Raw genomic sequence first — 22,018 nt, 5'->3', positions numbered from 1 at the left:
CATTGTTTTACCTGAATGTAAAAATCTGACGTAAATTGGCCAAGAACTTTGAAGTAAATCGCTCAGGTTCTTTTCGCTTTTAAGTAGGCTGTTTACATTTTCTTATTGGTAACGCCACGTAGCGCTCTGTATGAAAAATCACTGGCTGTGCTGTGCGCAGTCTGTGGCTAGTTTGCATTGTTGTCTGCCATTGTAGTGTCGGGCAGCGGCAGCTGGATGCTAACAGCGCGTAGCGTTGCGCAGTTGGAGGTGAGCCGCCAGCAGTGGTGGACGTGGGGAGAGAGATGGCGGAGTTTTGAAATTTGTAAGAATTGGTGTCATGAACTGCTATATATATTATGACTAGTGAGGTAAATACCTGCCCAAATGTTCATTAGAGGATCGTATACAAATTTGAAGTAAATCGGCAGAGAACTCAAAGAGATTTTTAGTATCAACCTTTCCCCTTTCTGTATCACATGCATATATGCCACAAATCACATTTAGAAATGTTATATAAACAGTGATCTTCTTCTAGTCTTGATGGAAGCGTGCAAAATTTCATCAAGGCAGGAACAAAACTGTAGATTTGTATACATTACTAACAAACAAAGGGGGACTGAAGTCAGCCGTGTCCTTTCAAAAAAAACTATCAGTCATTTATCTGAAGCGATTAAGGGAAATCAGAGAAAACCTAAATCAGGATGTCGAGACGCGGGATTGGACCGTCGTCCTCCCGAATGCGAGCCGAGTGTGCTACCCACTGCACCACCTCGCTCGGTGCGGTTGCAGTCCCGCAGCTGACATCTGTAGCGTCGGTAGAACTATATACTGGGACTGTAGTTCACAATCAAAATACTCTGGCGTCGCTACTCTGTGTTTACCGCCGTGTTTCCCGTTTTGTTCCCTATCTCCATCGTGTGCCCGCCGGCGCCGGTTTCACGAACGTCGTCGCAGTTGCCGGGACTCTGCCGCCTCCACCTTCCGTCGCATCCTGCCTCCCTCTGTTGCCGTCGTCGACTCCGGCTTCGTCTTTTTTCTGTCCTCGCCTCGACACCGCCTGCGTCACTCATTTCGGTTTTCTGGTCATCGTGACTGCCTCTTCTTTCTGGCACTGTGATATTTGCGCTATATCTCGCCTCGCCTCACCAGCAGTCTTTTGCCGTTCAGCGTTTTCTTCAGCTTCTCACCACGTACTACGCCTCATCCACATTTTCCCACTTTGAACTTCCCTTACTAGTGTTTGCACCATTACACATTCTGCTCCCACTGTCACTAAATGGAGCATTTTCTCTCACCCGTCGCCCTATACCTATTCACCCCTTCCCACAATCGCTTCCCCATTTGCTGTCATTTCCTTCACCTATCGTCCCTCTCAAATTTCTCTGGACAACATCATCAACCACTCCACAAAACAAAACACCCGGTAAAATGTAGAAAACACATATTCTACCACCTCCCATTACATAACAATCTTTATTCCTAGAGATTCGAAGAAATCTCCCAAATACCCTAACACACCATTCATCTCACGCTATTCTTCGTATCTGCGTAGTACCTCACTCAAGGCCAAAATGCTTTAACCCCCAAGTCCTTAAAACTCAAGAACGAGATATATCTTACAGCTCTCCATAAACCAATCACACTTTAAAAAGACTCTGTACTTATTAATAGTCCCAGTCCCAACTCCCACTCTAGCACCCTTCACAAAATCCCTGTACTACCTTCAGTCCTCATGCCTCCTCAGCTTCTCTCACACCCGACCCCTGGTCAAAACCTACCTCAGTCTCCCAGCCACCGTCCCGCCGTTATTGTTGTAATCAACAGGTTGTGATCCGAACTAAAAAACAATCCGGGTACAGAAATCCATAAAGCTCTTACAATACACTCCTGGAAATGGAAAAAAGAACACATTGACACCGTTGTGTCAGACCCACCATACTTGCTCCGGACACTGCGAGAGGGCTGTACAAGCAATGATCACACGCACGGCACAGCGGACACACCAGGAACCGCGGCGTTGGCCGTCGAATGGCGCTAGCTGCACAGCATTTGTGCACCGCCGCCGTCAGTGTCAGTCAGTTTGCCGTGGCATACGGAGCTCCATCGCAGTCTTTAACACTGGTAGCATGCCGCGACAGCGTGGACGTGAACCGTATGTGCAGTTGACAGACTTTGAGCGAGGGCGTATAGTGGGCATGCGGTGGCCGGGTGGACGTACCGCCGAATTGCTCAACACGTGGGGCGTGAGGTCTCCAAAGTACATCGATGTTGTCGCCAGTGGTCGGCGGAAGGTGCACGTGCCTGTCGACCTGGGACTGGACCGCAGCGACGCACGGATGCACGCCAAGACCGTAGGATTCTACGCAGTGCCGTAGGGGACCGCACCGCCACTTCCCAGCAAATTAGGGACACTGTTGCTCCTGGGGTATCGGCGAGGACCATTCGCAACCGTCTCCATGAAGCTGGGCTACGGTCCCGCACACCGTTAGGCCATCTTCCACTTACGCCCCAACATCGTGCAGCCCGCCTCAAGTGGTGTCGCGACAGGCGTGAATGGAAGGACGAATGGAGACGTGTCGTCTTCAGCGATGAGAGTCGCTTCTGCCTTGGTGCCAATGATGGTCGTATGCGTGTTTGGCGCCGTGCAGGTGAGCGCCACAATCAGGACTGCATACGACCGAGGAACACAGGGCCAACACCCGGCATCATGGTGTGGGGAGCGATCTCCTACACTGGCCGTACACCTCTGGTGATCGTCGAGGGTACACTGAATAGTGCACGGCACATCCAAACCGTCATCGAACCCATCGTTCTAACATTCCTAGACCGCCAAGGGAACTTGCTGTTCCAACAGGACAATACACGTCCGCATGTATCCCGTGACACCCAACGTGCTCTGGAAGGTGTAAGTCAACTACCCTGGCCAGCAAGATCTCCGGATCTGTCCCCCATTGAGCATGTTTGGGACTGGATGAAGCGTCGTCTCACGCGGTCTGCACGTCCAGCACGAACGCTGGTCCAACTAAAGCGCCAGGTGGAAATGGCATGGCAAGCCGTTCCACAGGACTACATCCAGCATCTCTACGATCGTCTCCATGGGAGAATAGCAGCCTGCATTGCTGCGAAAGGTGGATATACACTGTACTAGTGCCGACATTGTGCATGCTCTGTTGCCTGTGTCTATGTGCCTGTGGTTCTGTCACCCCTTCCTGGGACAATGAATTCACGGTGTTCTTATTTCAATTTCCAGGAGTGTAAATAACGACTCTTGCTCCACCCTCCTCATCCGAACATTTCACAGAATTTCATTCAGCGATCGATGACTTAATCACAAAAGGATCCCTGATCCACCACCACCACCAAAAAGCTGAGCCATCCAAATCCCATCCTAGGCCTTGCCACTACCAGAAGTGTCTCATATACGATGACCATCTCTCCCACTGTTGTAAAAACCTTCCCACCTGCCTCAATCGCAGCAGAGCCCCTCACTTTCTAAAACAGTATCCTAAACTTCACTTCCAATTCGTAACACCTCCAACCAATCCTATCGCATCTATGCCGCCTAATGTAAAGGCAAACTCCATCTACCAAGCCAGAACCAACTTTATCCATCCCGCCCACTGATAACGCAATTCACCAAGTTTACCATTCGGTAACTTTCTCTGCTCACCTCATATTGTCAGAGGCATTAGAGGATCCTTTACCATAATTTTACATCGCACGACTTCCATTGTAATGATCACACACTTTCCAACAAATTTTCCTTACAATATATACCGTGTTCCACGCCAACACCAAAGCCACCTGTTCTCACAACCAAATACCTTCATCATGACGCAACAGCAGTGCAATGTTCTGTTCCACAATATCTATTGCTTCTCAGTGAACAAATCCTTATATTTTTACATCCTCGCCCAGGACGAAATCATGCCTTTATACTAATGAAATCTTCCTTTAAAACAATCACACTAAAAAAACTTCGCCGGCCGGAGTGGCCGAGCGGTTCTAGGCGCTGCAGTCTGGAACTACGCGACCGCTACGGTCACAGGTTCGAATCCTGCCTCTGGCATAGTCGGGCATAGGTGTTTGTGATGTCCTTAGGTTAGTTACGTTTAAGTAGTTCTAAGTTCTAGGGGACTGATGACCTCAGATGTTAAGTCCCATAGTGCTCAGAGCCATTTGAACCATTTTTTGAACTAAAAAAACTTTGCCCTATCTTCTGCACCCTACATGACCAGTTTTGTGAAGGAAATAGCATTTGTCATCTAACAAGCGCTCCATTTCACCCACAGTTCACCGGAGAAGCAGAACGCTTTGCACGCACTTTTAAGCGACAGATGGCCAAGCTTCGCACCACCTACACACGGGAACAGGCGCTGAAACTCTTTCTCGCCTCCTATCGCTCCCACCCACGAGACGGGTCGTCACCGGAGGAACTTCTACATGGCCTCCGCTATCGGACGCTGCTACACTTGCTACACCCACCGCAGCATCCTGCGCCACCAATGGTCCGCGCTCTTTTTTTTTTCAGAGTTTATAGCAACCGTGTGCGCTGGGAAAGAGGCCTGATCCAGGAACGCATTGGCTCTTTTATGTGCTTTATTGCAGGTCCCGATGGTTTGCAAAGCCGCCTCCAGAACCAAATTTGTGCGTGTCATTTGCCCCTTGATTCTGCTCCTTTCCTTCCCCCAGATTTACGGCCTCACAGAAACCGCGCGGCCTTTGCAGCGACCCGCTTGTGCCACCATGGCACCACAGGAGTAGCGGATGGGCGATGCGTCCTCGCCCCCGCCGTCATCGCTCGCCGACCCGATGGAGCTGAGACGTGTGCTCCAGCAGCAGTTTGCCGGAGGATGTTCCTGTTGCCTCGCAAGACAGATGGCAGGGCACAGTCGGGAGTAGGCCGTCTTCCAGAGTCACAACTCCCGACTCATCTCTACTTCCTGCGTGCCCCTCCTCGTTGACGTTCGCATCTTCCCTACATGACAACAGTGCGGCATTTTGGGGGGGAGAGGAATGTGCTAGCCTAAGCCAGCACACCGGTCGGCAAAGATGTAGCGAAGGATCTGTAGTAAGCGCTGGATCAAGCGAGCTTATCAGGAAAGAGGCCAAAGACAGACTCGCAAACAATGCGCCGCCAACGCCCTCTCGGCCGCAAGCCGCTGACTGGAGGGCTCAGTCTCAGCCAGTCTCAGTCTCAATCAGTCAGTCTCAGTCACTGGCACAGACGCTCAGTCACTGGCGCACTAATTCTCTTCCTAGTTTGACGTCTGTCATTCATCGCTTAGAGGGGCTTGTACTTCAGCAGCAGTGAGGCTAACGTGGACTATTAGTGAAGAGCCTGTACCACAACATATGGACTCTTAAAATTAATTATCTTCCTGTTTATGTTAATAAAGAAGCCTGTTAATGCATGTGTGCAGATGTGCTGCATAAAGAGGATTCTGCCCACCAAACAACATCTTCTCCCTTGATTCCTATGGTACAAGACTCTACAGTACAGATAATCAACTTTCCATGGCCTGAGGCAGAGTTGCTGTTGAGTACTGAAGAATATCCCTCTTTGGCCACAACCCTTGTACAATACTTCTACTGAGCACTTCATTCTTACACATTTTTAAGCCGTAATATTAATTTTGCGACTAGAGAGACCCAACCACTTCATCCCATTATCTATAAATTCTTCATCCATAGTCTTCTCAACAGACATTGTTGCCACTGACCAAAATACAAAGATCCTCTGCTGAAATCCAGCGTTGACGTACGTTTTCTGACTCCCTTCAAGATTACATACCCGTCCCACACATCCCCATCCTGAAAGCCTCATTTTAGCATCTCTTTTCCTCCTTGAGCCATTTCTGTAGAATTCCTCAACCCAAATATAAGTGATCATCTGCCCCTTCTACTCGGTCCACACCAATACACCCATCTTAAATGGCTGTCAAAACTTATACAAGGCTACTCCTTGCATCAACTGGAATACCTATTGTGAATTTCAAAGTACTCAAACCGGAATTCATCCTTTAACCCCCCAACACTCCAGTGATATCCGCCACGTTGTTTACTTCCTGCAGCACACCTTGTTAGTCGCTTTATCAACCTGTATCCAAATTAAATCAATCTACACACATTGACCCACACTCCCTCTGTGAGCGCTGCTACCGTCGCTAATGCTGCTCCTTTCAATAAACGCATGACCGCTACACATTCACACGCCACCAGCAAATGAAGACACACCAGAAATTTACTAAATGCAAAGAAAAGCTGGGACTGGAGCCAAACATGCTCCAACTCTAATATTACCTGTAAACTCCTGAATCTATTCGAAAATCTGCTCGGTAACAACGCTGCTTCCTACTACCTACTACTCACTGCTACACAACAACCACTGACTGCCTGGCAACTTATTCAAATATTGCATCCTACCTCTCTGGTACCTTTACAAACCAGAAGTCTCGCAGAATGATTAACCCCTACTCCTGACACTCAATGACTGTACCTACCCCTGCCTTACCCCATGCTCCCAGTTTCCAGCATCTGGACAAGCAAAACTAAACACGTCATTTGAAGCACACGACACAAAACAGATACTTCACAAAAAACACAACACTTCTTCCAGTCAGAACAGTATCACCTATAGACATCCGAAAGAATCCTCCCACTCCTTCCGAGTAATCCTTGCCCTCCTCTGCAATGTTATCGTTCACTCAGGTTGCTGTCTAAAACTCAGGAAATCTTCTAATCCACAAATCATGCATACTTCCACCGACTCCTCAGCCTCACCTTGGTTTGTAGCAAGGTCTTTGAATTGATTTACTCCCAATTTCTCACTGACGACCAACTCGTGTACCGCAGCTAACCCCTATATCATCATTGCAGTAAAAAAAATCTCTCATTTTTGTATGCCTTTACCGAAAAATGCCTGTGATCATGTATGGCATTCCAGTCGTCTCCCAAACTCAAGACTTAAGACCTTCCAATTAATTAAAAATGTCCACATATTTATCTCATTTCTATCGAATCTTTCATCCTTTGCCCCCATAAACAACACTAGTTCCCATATAATCCACCTTACTGCTAGAGTACCCTTAAGCTCCATCCTCTACTCATTCCTATCCATACTTTATGTTGCTGACACATCTAAGCCACCACATCCTGTCCAGCTTCTTCAGAATGCCGATGACATCGCCTTCCTAACCAATTAATACCTCAGACTAAAATTCGACTCTGAACAAACATCGAAATCCCACCATCCATCAGATTGGCCACAATATACAAAAACTATTAACAGGCTGAATATTACATCCTTCCACAGTACTCTAGACGTACAGAACCTTGATCCGTCCCATTCTCTACTATGTAAATGCAAGCTGGATATCCATTTCATGGAAATTCTGTCATTCTCCGCAAATGCTCGAACGCCACACATTCCGCCTTGCGTGCGTACCAGTTTATCCTTTTTTCAGTTCCAAATGTGACTATTATATCTCTAAATATCGAGGATATATCTGTATGCAAGACCTATGTCAAAAATGCGAATGTGGTGCCCCAAGCATACAGGAGACCGATAGAGATAGTTACCACGAGAGACCCAGCAGTCAAGGCATGCGAGTTACTGCTAAAAGAGCTTATCGACTCTATGGAACCGCAGTTTTCTTTAGCCCGACATCCAAGTCCAGGCTACTAATATAGCCAAGGAAAATGAAACCGAAATATTAATAGCAGACCTGAGAAACTGCACTGTTACCTCTGTGTATAAACCACCACACACTGAAATTAAGGCTAATGAGTTCTGCTCACTTGACACTGAAAAGATACATTTCTTGGTTGGGAATTTCAACAGCCACAGCAGTCTCTGGCGGTACCCCAGCGACGACAAGAATTGGGATGTCGTGATCCAGTGGGCACAGGCCAACAGTCTACTTCTCTTGCAAGATAAGAAATTGCGTCTCCTCCAAGAGTGCTGCTAGATGGCGCAGAGATTATAGCCAAGATCTGACATTTGTGAGCGACTGGAAAACTCACCACGGTGTCAAGGGAGTATGCTCACCATTTCAAACACCCAACACTAGCCAGTTATATGTCACGTTACTGCTATAGCCAAACACCATGGCATCCCCTTCAAATGCAGGTACAACTTTCAAAAAACCGAATGGCCCAAGTTGTAGAAGTTACTGGATATTGCTGTGAATACCACTATACCCATTCCAATCTCATATAAACAGATTTGTGGGAATTGTTAATAAATGCTCAATACCCTCCATTCTCAGAGGCTGCAACATTAACTACATCCAACGTCTGACAACAACGACGAAGGCTCAATTGTAAAACAAGCTAACTCTCTTCGACGCCAATTCCCTGGGAGGAGACACAATAGAAGTAGGCAATTTCTTTATCAGAGGCCACGAAAGAGAACTGGATCAAATTAATGGAAGAACTCGATACAAGTAAGAGCATTCGCAAAGCATGGAGACTACTGAAACGCCTAAACAGGGACCCAACTCAAGAGCCAATGTCAACGTAACTACAGACCAAATAGCCATTCAGCACGTATAAAGAATGGCAAGTAAGATCAAATACCCATTACAGACGATAACAATAGTAACCAAATAGTGGCCAATGAGACGACGCAATTGTTTTCCGCTTTTATCACACAAGAACTAAACAATGCCACAAAGAGAGGAAAACCATCGAGTGCTGCTGGACTAGGCGGCGTCCTGACTGAGGAGATCAAACATTTTGGACCGAAAGCTAAACACTAGCTATTGCACATGTTCAACACCTATCCACGACATTGCAAAAATCCTATCATCTGGTGAAAAACCGGTTATTCTTAAACCGACTAAAGAATCCAGCAATCCAAAGAACTACCGCCCAATGTCCTTGTTATTCCACACATATAACACTTTCGAAATACTAATACAAAAACGTGTCACACTGGCCATGGAACCTATTCTCATAGCGCAAAGAGCTGGATTCTGTCCTGAAAAAAGCTGTACCGCACAAGTGTTTATCTAACTCAGAACATCGACGATGGTTTCCAAGGGGGTACGTAATGGGTTCCGTTTTCATCGAGCTTACGGCTAAATACAACACCATCAATATCCGAATCCTGATGCAGAAGGTATATGCTACAACTAGAGACAATAATCTTACGAGCATCATCAGAAACCTGCTCCACAATCGGAGATCCCTTGTGGTGTTTCAGGGAAAACGAACAACTGGAGAAAGCAGAAAAGCGGTCTTCCACAGGGAAATGTGTTGGCACCGTTACTCTTCAACACCTACACCAGTGAACAGCCCCTCCAAACACTTAGAAATAGCTATGTACAAGCAGATGACAGGGCAATTACAGCACAAGGGAAAACATTCGAGGAGGTGTAAGAATGTCTGAGTAAGGCCCTAGTAGAGCTACATCTGTATTACTGAAATAACCAGTTGAAGCCAAATGGAATGAATACACAAGTGTGTGCCTTCCATCTTCGGAAAGAGCAAGCCAACAGAAAACTACAGGTCGAATAGAAAAGGGTTACTATTAGGGCACTGCCCCATCCATGAATACCTGAGTGTAGCACTAGTTAGGGCCCTAACATACAAACAGCACTGTCTTAACACCAAACGAAAAGTTTTCGGATAAATTAATATTATTCAGAAGTTGATAAGCACTAAATGGAGAGCCAAACCGAGAGTCCTCAAAACCTCAGCATTCGCCCTCTGCTAGTAAATATGCGTGCCCGGTGTGGTACGGATCAGCACAGTCAAGGTAAGTAGATGTCGCCCTCAACGAGACAAGCTGAATCATTACCGGGTGTCGAAGCCCATACCTAGCAACCAGATCCGCCACCCAGCTGGCATCGCTTCTCCAAACTTCCATAGAGAGGTAGTAGAATCTAAAGAATGATTTAAATCAGCAGAAGCGGTATGTCACCTCCTCTACGGTCTCCAACCGGCTCAACAGAGATTAAAATCAAGTCCAAGTTCCCTGAGATCAACGGAAGATTATGAAAAATCCAAAACTGGAGTGGTCGTTTGGAGGAAGACCTCAAACCAATACTGGATGGAGTCGAAACAGGGCGTGATGATAACTGGGCAACCGGAAGGCACTACACAGGTTACGTAAAGGCACCACAATAACGAGAGATAATCTCAATAAATGGCGCTTCCACATAGACTCTAACCTCTGCGAATGTGAAGTAACACAAACCACACTTCCTACGTATACCTGCTCACTGTGCCCTGCCAGATTTACTAAGAGGATCTTATGGCAGTAAAACCAAAAGCAATTGACTTCGCCCGTTTCTGGGTAAGACAGGTTTAGCTCTAGCTTAAAATCACGAGACGTATTTCCTATTTCTGTATTCGATTTACTGTAGTCTTTACATAGGTTTTATATCTACAATTCTACGATGTGTTTCTTTGTCTATGTTTTATGTGTGAATGTTATATACACTATAATATGTAACTTGCTTTTGACACGAATAAATAAAACCCACCTCAATATGATCCTTTCCCAGCTCCCAAATACCAACCTTCCTGCTCCACTTATACAACACCTTACACCACTAGAACCATTTAATGCCTTCTTTCCGAAATTATAATGTCACTATGAAGGCCTTCCCGTTTTAGTGCAAGTGCTTCATCAATTTTATTAGTATTTCCTTCTAACCAATCTTTGAACAACCCATCTAATAAATATAGGAGAAGACATCCAAGCTTTGCTTTCACGTGGTCTCCAGTTAACTATTCAAATTCATCTCAGAAAACTTACTAAAACACTAAAATACCTGGTAAAAACTCTCGATCGAAACTTATTTGGAATTCTCACGTAAGAGCCATCACCTTGCAATGTTATTTACCAATTACCTAGTTCTTAATACTCTCACCTTTATGGGAGAGAATCTACAATAACGAACAAGCTAGCTTTCAAGCATCGAAAGTTGTCGAGATGAAGTTATGTTACTCTCTGGAAAGAACAAACAGTGAAGATAATTTCTGGTGGGCTGAAAGTGTAAGCTGTTAACGAGGCTCGAAAGCAGATATAGGGCGTATAGTGCGACAAAAGGGACAAACTTTCGGCTCAGTTTCAATTTTGAATCTCTGGCATGGTGAACTCTTCACCACAACACTTTTGCCAGCAGTGCTTGTTCAACAGCATTGTGAGAGAATTTCTGTTTGAAAGGAAGCAAGAGGAGCCAGAGGCGACCAAAAGACCTGAGCCGTTAGGCGCCATGCACTCCGGTGGCTTAATTGGAAGGGCACTCCACGTTAATGCCATGTGCCCAGTTTCGAGTCCAGTATGTAGTTTGATCTGGAGCAAGTGATAATTATTACTGTTTGCGAATATGATTTTTTTAAAAGAAAAAGAGCTGTTTCTTCTATGATCCTAGATTTAATACATTAGCTTCAGAGATATGAAATAAAGTAACTCTAGCCAATGAAAACATTTAGTCACCACTTTTACTGAATCTTCTAACCGTCACCCATCTTCCTAATAATATCACCAATAGTTATATACTACCTAAATGATCTTGATAAATGAAAATTTCTGCAAATATTATAATAATTTTTATTTTAGTTCAAAACAGGAAGATAATAGTTTCTCTACTGAAACCAATTAGACAATCAGATGTAGCAGTTAATTATAGTCTACATTCACTCACGTAGGACAATTTGAAATAAGATTCAGATGGATTTCAGTAATACCTTTAAAGTTGATTTGATTCTTCATTTTATATTTTTGTGATAACAACAGCTATCAGTCTGTATACAGTTTAATTAATGCTGGTTGCAGTTCATTAAAATTACTTTCATAACCACAAACTTTACTGAAAAGCTACATATTCTAGGTATGAATGTCTTTCCATGGAATAGTTCAAAACTATCTGCAGCAATCCCCAATTATAAAAGTAGCAACATTTTCCTTACTTGATGCTCCACAATTCGCCAACGCGCTGTGTATTTTACTGTGTTAATAGCGCTCCGTGCACGCTTGCTGCTATGCGATACACACGCTCTGCCCAAAGGTCTCAACATAGCCGAAACGTATAAGTTACACTCAGATGTCTTAAAATAATGTCAACGTCGAAGACAAAGTACCCTTATATGCCGATCACCGAAACAATGACAGCTGCAAAATGAGAAAAGGTTAAGTGTATTTAGTGTAGTACAGTAGTTAGGGAGAAGCCTGGAAAGACTGTGTGTCAGCTGTTCAAATTACTGCGACATACAATCAATTTTAAAACTGACTCACCTGCCACGTTCCCTTGTGTGCAAGGAGGTGGTGTTGGCCCACGGCCAGAGAACGCGGTTTGCAAATGAGCAATGAGTCACGCGACGCGCTCATTACTGCTGGTCAACATGCAGCTCGACTCGTCCTAACTGCTGCTTTTCACGATGCTGTCCCTACTGCAGTTGTATGAATCGTCCTACGATCTTCATAGACGCTGCTGGCCATTAGATTTGAAACACCAGAATGAACAACAAACAACAAGATTATCTGTTGTGCGAATACAGTACAACAGGAAGAATAAGTAGTTAAATTCGAAACTGATTTTGGGATGTGCAGAGTTGAAACTTAGTGCTGATGCCTCTCAAGCAACAATGAGCCTAACCTGATTCGACATCGAGTCCAGCTGAGCTTGACGACAGATATGTGTACCTCATTCCATACTGTTCCAGCTCAGCGCCTAAGTTCATGGATAGTAGTGGCATAGCGAGTGATTACGTTCCAATTTCTCAGCAGCCCATAATCAGGTGTTTACAAAAGTTGAAAGATCTAGAGAAAGTGCTAGTTAAGCTAACAGTCGAACAACCTATGTATAACTGGTCAGGATGACACGGGCAAAAGAAATGGCACCCCAAACCATCACTCCTGTTTGTCAGACCGTATGGCAGGCGACAGTCATGTTGGGATTCCACCGCTGTCTGGGACATCTTCAGACACGTCTTAGACCTGGAATCTCATTGACTGGAATACAGTTGTCTTTAGTGACGAGTCCCGCTTCGAACTGAGCCTCGATCACCAGCAAAGACATGGCTGGCGACGCCGCAGACAGTGATGGGATACCTGCCTGACTGTGGCCTGCCATACGGCCTCACAGCCAGGTTGGATGATCTGTACAAGCCATTTCATTCCATAACAGAACCCCCATGGTTGTCGTCCACGGCACCCTGACAGCACAGCTGTACGTCGACGATATTCTACGCCCCGTTTCGTTGCCCTTCGTTTCAAGCCATCCTGGTCCAGTTTCCACTGTTTGTTTTCGTGCTTGACAAACCCTACCTTGGCCATCATGGTCGCCAGGTCTCTTCCCAACTGAGAACGTTTGGAATATTATGGGCAGGGCTCTCCAACCATATCGAGATTTTGACGATCTAAGCCACCAACAAAACGGCACAATATCCCACAGGTGGACGTCCAAAAACTCTGTCAATCAAGGCCAAGCTGAATAACAGCTTGCATAAGGGCCAGAGGTGGAACAAAGCGTTATTGACTTGCTCAATTTGTGAAACTCTTTATCTTGAATAAATCATCTTCTTTCTCCTAAATTGTAATAATTTGTTTGTCTGTACTTGTAGTCACGTCTACTTACTTCCGTTCCATTCGGATAATTCCTTCATGGTGCGTCGCTTTTCTTGTCTTAGAGTATACGTGTCTTACCGGTCCAACTTCTCTTATTCTATCGCAACCGACCGCGTTTCTTTCAATCTCTTTGCTTAATGTGTCTTTCTGCCGTTCAAGTAGCCTGCCGAACACGCATTTTTTCATGTAGTGAAATAGTCCGAGGGAGGAAAGAAGCGTCGGTTAACGGTGTTTGCACACACACTGGCTAAAATGCTACACATCTACACTAATGAAGAATATGCAGATATGGTGTATGTTTACGGCTTCTGCGATAGTGCTCCTATTGCTGTTGTCGAAGAATATCGTCGACTCTTTCCGGCACGTTGAATTGCTGACCGTAGAGTTTTCAGCACACTACATGAAACAGATGTTTTTCCGTGTTTCCATTTTTCTTCTGAATGAGTAGTATGTTGTTCCAAGTTCTCATTTTTCACCGGAACGTGTAGTTCAACAACCTGTGCAGCAACAGAAGCACATTGTTGAAATGTTGCAGCGTACTCCTACTACATGCACAGGGCGACATTTTGCACATACTAGTCTCTCAAGAACACAGGAATGACGAACATTACACGCGGAAAACTTGAACCCTTTTCACACTGGCTAGAATCCTACAGGGCTTGAAATTTGTAACTGATTGAAAGAGAATACACTTTTGCCTCCGATAATACCATTCAGTGATGAAGCCATGTTTACACGGAATTGAATCAACAATATACGTAATAATCATCGATGACCGCAGGAAAATCCAAACGCTACAGTGGAAACCAGTTTCCAAATTCGTTTTTCGATTAATGTTTTATGCGGCATGATCGGTAAATTGTTCAAATGGCTCGAAGCACTGTGGGAGTTAACATCTGAGGTCATCGGTCCCCCTAGACTTAGAACTACTTAAGGCTAACTAACCTAAGCACATCACACACATCCATGCCCGAGGCAGGATTAGCACCTGCGACCGTAGCAGCAGCGCGGTTCTGGACTGAAGCGCCTAGAGCCGCTCGGACACCACGGCCGGCGCTTGATCGGTAACATGTTGATGGAGCATTCAATTTAGAAGAACGAATGACGGGACAGAACTACTTTCACTTTCTTGAAATTTAGTTTCTTGACCACCTTGAGGACGTTCCTTTGGCCACGAGACTGCAGTATACTCGCAACATGATGGAGCCCCTCCACATTTTACGAGACGAAGGAGAGAACATGTCATCCTCACTTAACCTAATCGCTGGACTGGTCATGCCAGTACAATTAGCTGGCCATCAGGGTCACCAGACCTTTCGACATTAGTTTATGGGGTTGGTAAAAGCCTAAGGTGTACAAACGAAAGTCGAATTGTGAGATGAATTGTTATGAAGTTGACCGTGGGATATTCCAACATTTATTGTGATCTGTACAACATCCGTAAAGTAACGTTGTGAAAATATATATAAAAAATATTAAATATTATTATTATTGATCGAATTAATTACAATATTATCAAATTTTATTTTTATAAATTTTGAAGTGGATGAACTGTCTTTCAGTCTTACTTTACAAATCTTGTAAATTGTAAGTCAGTAGTAGCGTGAACTTACGGCTATTTTTGCGTTCTCTACACCACTAAGGTTTTCGAAATTTAGTTATATGCTTCTTCTACCGCCATAAGTACATCTCATTTTTGCCCGTGAATAAAATGCTGATTTTTATCGGACTACTTCTTCAGATGCAGGCAGCTACAGTGACAAGACGTTAGCATAATGCGAGGAAGAAAATAAAACCTTTCGTGGATAAGAACCCTTACACTTCATATTTTCATAAAAATTATTATTCAGATATCACAAATTCTACTACACACTTCTCACAAAAAATACATCTTCTCCCTATGAGGACTAAAGACAGAGCCTATTAAATAATTGACAAAAAAAAACTGAACGAAGTTTCCATCATTTGTCATTCGCCTTCCGGCGTAGCAAAATACATCTTTTCCGATGCTTACAGCGGTCGCGCTAGTGTTTATTATCACTGGTTTTTAACTTTTGTCGTAGCGTGTTGGAGCTTTTCCTTACGTGTCTATACAACGAGTACGATAATGTTGAGAGGTGAAAGTGTCAAAAATACGCATCTTCCAATTGATACTTTGTATTTTATAGTATTTACTAGCTGTTGAACATGTGTAATTGTATAAATCTGACAGTGTATTGAATAATACACAAAATTAATAAGAAAGTACATTAAATACGTTCTGTCTCGCAAACCATTTGAATTTGGGCATATCTCCATACGAAGTTCTTTCCCTTCAAATGATCGTTCCTGTCTGAATATTGTCCATTTCTCCTGGGACACTCTATGTCAAGTCCCGGAGACCTCGAAGATATGGAACCACCATTGGCCCTAATACGCAGTGGCATGACGGCAGCTACGCAAATTGGTAACTACGCGAATGGCGTGTCAAGGTGTCAAGCAAGGTGCTGCCTTTATGAGGATGAGGAATACAGCATGGCAACATTCGTTCTGTTCAGGCACCCCACCCACAAACAGTGATGCCACACATATGTCAAGTATTGTTGGGCCCACCGCTGACGCCACATCTATGTACTTGGAAGTCGTAACAATGGTCGCCATCTTAACAGTCAGTTGTTTTCTGGCCGCTATAGCAAGGATAAAAAACCCTCCTTTTCTTTTAGTCAACGGAATATAAGCTGCTGTACGATCCTGTGCAGCCGAGTGAAAAATGTGTGTCTCTGGGCGCTATTCGTGGGTGGCCGTTAAGGTTCTGTGTGGTGTTTAGTAACACCTTCCGGAACCCATAGAATTCACATTCGCATGACTGTCGTGGGATCGCTTTCAACATGAGCAGAAATACAGGGTGTCCACAACGAGACTCCAACATTTGCACTCATAAAATCTGAGAGGAAACACAATTTATTGACTAACAAATATAGGGAAATCATACAGCAGCTCATCAAGTTTTCATACACAGGTGGACGGTTCAGTACACTTGAACATGGGCGCCACGGGTAGCGCAAAGAATATGAAGTCTATAATCGATTTCGTGCCACGTGTTGCGGAGCATCTGTTCTGCGACAGAGTCGATGACAATTCCTATGCGCTGTTTCTTTACTGGTGTAGCGCATACCCGGTCTTTCACATAACCCTACAAGAAAAAATCGAGGGGGGTTATGTCGGGCGAACGTGGCGGCCAAGGAATTGGACCTCCACGGGCAATCCATCGTTCCGGGAATGTATCATTTAAAATTTTTCGGACATCAAGGCTCCAATGGGGTGGTGCACCGTCCTGTTGAAACAACACATTTGGCTTCAAGTCTGTTATCTGTGGCACGGCAAATTGTTCCAACATGTCCAGATAGATGGCTCCATCCACAGTCGGCTCCTGAAAGAAAAACGGCCCAACAATGCGATTCATCATCAAACCACACCACACATTAACTTTCGGACTGTGTTCCCTAGGTGCATGTGGATTTTCGGACCCCCAGATGCGCACATTGTGACGATTGACAGCCCCTGACACGTGAAAGGTTGCCTCGCCAGGAAACATCACGCGTAATAAAAATGTCTCGTCCGCGGCAATGCGATCTACCATGACACATGCAAATTCTTCTCGCTTTGGTCGATCATCAGGCTTGATTTCTTGGACAACCTCCACTTTATATGCGTACAAACGTAATCGCTGATGAAGCACTTTGTGCACTGTCGAACGTTTCATACGAAGTTCTCGTGCTGCCTGTCGCACTGACTTCTGTGGACTTTGTTCGAATGGCCGTGTCACTTGTTCCACATGATGTTCGCTGATCCCAGGCTTACCACCACCATGCCCTTTTGCAACACTCCCAGTAGCCAAAAACTGACCACACCACTTCTTTATAGTCTTGAATCACGGGGGCGCTTTGTTGTAAACTCGACGAAAGTTTCTTTGCACTTGGATCGCCGATTTTGTCTCTGCATATCAACTAGACCACTTGTGCAAGCTCCTTCATATCCTCCATTTTGCGAAAACAGTTGATTGCAGCTCCACTACGGCCACTTGGCGTATCAAATTTGCACACCACAAACTTGTTGAGTTACTCTGTCTGCCCCTTCAGGATTTACGGGTCCACCATCTGAAATGAGAAAGATATAGAATATTAAAATGTTGGAGTCTCATGTACACCCTGTACAGCGGGAAGAGAAACCGCAATCTCGAAACACTGCTACCGAGCTACTGCAAAAGTTTTAACCCATTAGGTACCACTGTCCTATTTTGAGGACAGAGCACATATTTATTTATAAATACACAATAAATTATTAATTTTCAGCTATTACTGTTCTATGTCCTTTGTTGATGCTTTTTATAACAAATGTATGCTTACAGGAAATTAAAAGCAATAAATCCTACCACTAATTGATTATTGAATACTAAGGCACACTTTTCGTTATTACAAGTATTTACTTGATCGACAATTTAGTAATATTTGTGGCAAAGGTCTTTTTGTCGTTATTTATAGTCAACAATGTGTCTTTTAAACTACTTGCATTGTTAGCTCAATTGGAGCTATATTCATTGTTTTCTATCATTATAAAATTTTGGTGTACTCGAAATAGGACACTGTTATCATTTCAGTTATTTGCATTGCTGTACGTTCGAATATGAAACTCTGCTACTGCTGATGTATTTTCTTTTTAGAACGTGGTAATGTTGCCAGATTTTGTTGCTGAGGTAAGTAACGACCCCGAGGCAAGCCTATTAGATTTGGCTATAAGTTGTGATCTCTTTGTGGAGCAAGTGGCTACTGTTTTAAATTTGATTTATACTGTGGAAAGGATCATGAAGATACTGCAAGGGATGACCTGCTATTGGGATCAAGAGTAGTCCTAAACATGTTGGACTGCATTGAAACACCCGAGAATCATTGTGTGTAGTTTGACAATTTCTTCATTAGTAGAGATCTTCTGACTCATCTGAGAAATTTGGGTTTTCGAGCAACTGGGACTGTCAGAGAACATCGAGTTGGTGACTGTCCACAACTGAGCAGCAACGAACTGAAAAAGACAGTTCGAGGAAACTATGACTAACAGTTCGACAGCAATGGCGAAGTCTTATTTGTTCGATGGCACGACAACAGATGCGTTACAATTGGTACAAATTTTGACCACGTTGAACCTTTGGGAGCAGCTACGCGGTACAGTAGACAAGTAAGTAAGAAGACACAAGTGCAATAACCTCCCGTTTTGAAGTCGTATAACGCGTACATGGGAGGTGTTGACCATCATGACTGGTTAGTTGGAAAATATGCGACGGTAATTAGAGGGAAAAAATGGTACTGGGTCCTATTAAACGTTTGCTGGAAATGGCCCTCGTAAATGCCTCTTCTACAGACCAGTACATGGGAAAATGCACAGGATTTACTGGATTTCAGAGGTGCTGTTACAGTTACATACCTGAAATTGGACACTGGAAGACTGAATATTGGACGTGCAATGGAATACCCACCAAGTCCGTTGAGACTGATACCAGATATCAGGTTTAATGGAATTGGTCATATGGCTGAGAAAAGAGGCACGCAAAGAAGATGTGTAAGAGGTAAATGCAACAGGAAACCAAAAACGTATATGTGTTAAATGCTGCGTAATACTGTGTGAGAAGTGTTTTGTTCCATTTCACAAGAAATAAATAGTTAAGACTTGAAGACAGTTTAGTATAGTATATGATACTGTTAGATCCCAGTGTCCTATTTTGAGGACGGCCATTATATCAGTCATGTATAAATATTCTTTGGCTATTTTGTACTTATTGTGGTTCATGCACTATGTACATTATAATTAAGGAATAAAAAATTGAATTTTAAAAAGAAATAAATTTGGGACTTAATGGGTTAAGTACGTTTTACATGAGCTACTATTTGGTGCAAATCAGCTACCCGAAGTGCGTACCTACCGTGGCTATGTGTAAATCAGCAGCCAGCCTCGTCGAGTGTGTCTCTATGATCTACAGAGTTGATTGTGGGCAGTGTGGAGATTCAAAATTTCCAAGTACGCTGCACACTGCGCGTGCGCAGAAACAGAAGACTGTCCTTATCTGAAAATATCTGAAGTTCATCTACTCTGGCCAAGCTTCCTGTTTCAGAAATATATTTTCTGCTTTCGTGCCTTGTTGATCTTTACTATGTTGCTTGCCTTGTTTTCGTGATATAATGAAAGCGTCTTGGTGTTTTTCCTACTAGTGTTCTCCAACAAGAGAAACGGAACATCTTAAAGCAAAAAGGAACTTACGTTTCAAATAGAAAAAGCGTACACTGCGCTTAAACAAGAACGTAAATAGATAAATGTGTTTTAATGAAAGTTATTACGGAAGTTAGGGAGTTCGAATTACGTGACGAGAGAAATGAGTTTCGACGTTATCAGACACTTAAAAATAATATAATACACATATGATAAAGTAAAAACAGGCTTTATTTACTGCTTTATGGATATTATTTGATGTGTTTGAAAGTATATATTTTCTCGAGCAAAAAAATGTATATATTTTGAAATCTTTCGGCGACACTCATCCTGTTCTTTCATTTCTCACGAGTGTCAATGTACCACAAGACCTTTGACGAGAAGATCCAGTATTCATTTTGCTTTGGTCATTAATGAACTATTATCTTTGCCTGTTACTACATTTTGTTCATATGTATACATTTTTGGTAAGTATGTGAAACATTCAAATAAACAACAAACTGATAAAGGACAGTCACTCATAGCCTCACTTTCACCGTTCATATGCTGAAATGCAGAGAATTCAGCTCTCACCACACACGCAACTTTGGCGCTGATTTTAAAACGAAAAATGCTGAAACGCAGAGAATTCAGCTCTCACCTCACACGCAACTTTGGCGCTGATTTTAAAACGAAAATGACCACTCGGGACAAAACGAGACTCATGGTCGATGGCACCAACGTTGATTCAAACTTATCCACGATTTATTTATTTATTTTTATCCATCTTTCAGCATTAACATGCAATCGATGCCTTCAGAAGAATTATAGCTATTTGTACATTATGTTTCATATAGCAAAATATTAGTTGGTAAAAATATAGCACTGTTGTACCCTATTAGCTTATAGCTGCCTCTACACCCATATCTCTACATGACAGAAAGCCTTAATTTATCAATAAATTAGGTCATCTTTACAACTATAATGAAACTCTTCTATACTATAAAAGGTATTTTCCTTCATCCACACTTTGGTTTTAGTTTTGAAAATATCCAGTGAAAGCAACTGAACCTGTACAGGTAATGTGTTGAATAATTTTATGCCTATGTATTCATAGCTAGATTGGGTTTTCTTAAGCCTGGTTGTGGGTATATCAATTATATTTTTTGTTGATATTGTGTTGATTAACATATTTCCTTATAGTTTAGTGGTTAAGTTTTCTTTTATGTTTAATAGGCAACAATATATGTAAAGAGATGGGACTGTGAGAATTTTTAACTATTTAAAATAAGGTCTACATGAGGTCTTGTTGCCAGTGATTTCATAAAGACGTCTAATTTCTTTTCTTTTTTTGCCAAGTGAAATTTTATTGGCTCCTGGAGAACTACCCCATAAAAGAATGCCATATTGTAGATGGCAGTGAAAGAAGGTGTAGTATGAATGAAGTAATAAATCTTGTGTAACACATGTGTGTTGTTTGGCTAGTAGGTAGATAACTCATGATAGCTTTCGACATACATAATCTGTATGTGTGTCCCACATTAATTTCGAGACAACAGGCATTCCTAGTAGTTATACAGATGATAACTCAGTGTTACTGTTTGATAGATTGATGATTTGCTTGACGCCGGCCGCCATGGCCATGCGGTTCTGGCGCTGCAGTCCGGAACCGTGGGACTGCTACGGTCACAGGTTCGAATCCTGCCTTGGGCATGGGTGTGTGTGATGTCCTTAGGTTAGTTAGGTTTAAGTAGTTTTAAGTTCTAGGGGACTTATGACCTAAGATGTTGAGTCCCATAGTGCTCAGAGCCATTTTTTTTATTAGCTTGACAATCTTTTCATGGTTCATATTTAACTCATTAGTTTTAAATCAGATATTAGATATTTTGAGACATTCTTGACTTTCCTCCTTCAATTAGTTTACATCCTTTCCTGAATTACCTAATGTCATGTCATCAGCATAGAGGATAGATTTACAGGGTAAGTTACTCGGAAAGTCATTCACAAATAATATAAATAGCAAATGGCCAAGCACTCAGCCCTGAGGAACGCCTCATTTTATACTTAGAGTCTGTGACTTTTGGCAATTATGCTTTACAGTTTGTTTTCTATTGCTGAGGTATGATTCAATTAGTGAGAGTTCCAAGTGTTTGATTCCATAGCAATACAGTTTATCTAATAATAATTTGTGGTTAACTGAGTCAAAAGCCATACTCAAGTATATTAAAATGGCTTCAGCAG

The sequence above is a fragment of the Schistocerca gregaria genome, chromosome 6, assembly GCF_023897955.1.
Source record: "Schistocerca gregaria isolate iqSchGreg1 chromosome 6, iqSchGreg1.2, whole genome shotgun sequence".
Taxonomy (NCBI): Eukaryota; Metazoa; Arthropoda; class Insecta; order Orthoptera; family Acrididae; genus Schistocerca; species Schistocerca gregaria.
This window is presented reverse-complemented; position numbering follows the sequence as displayed.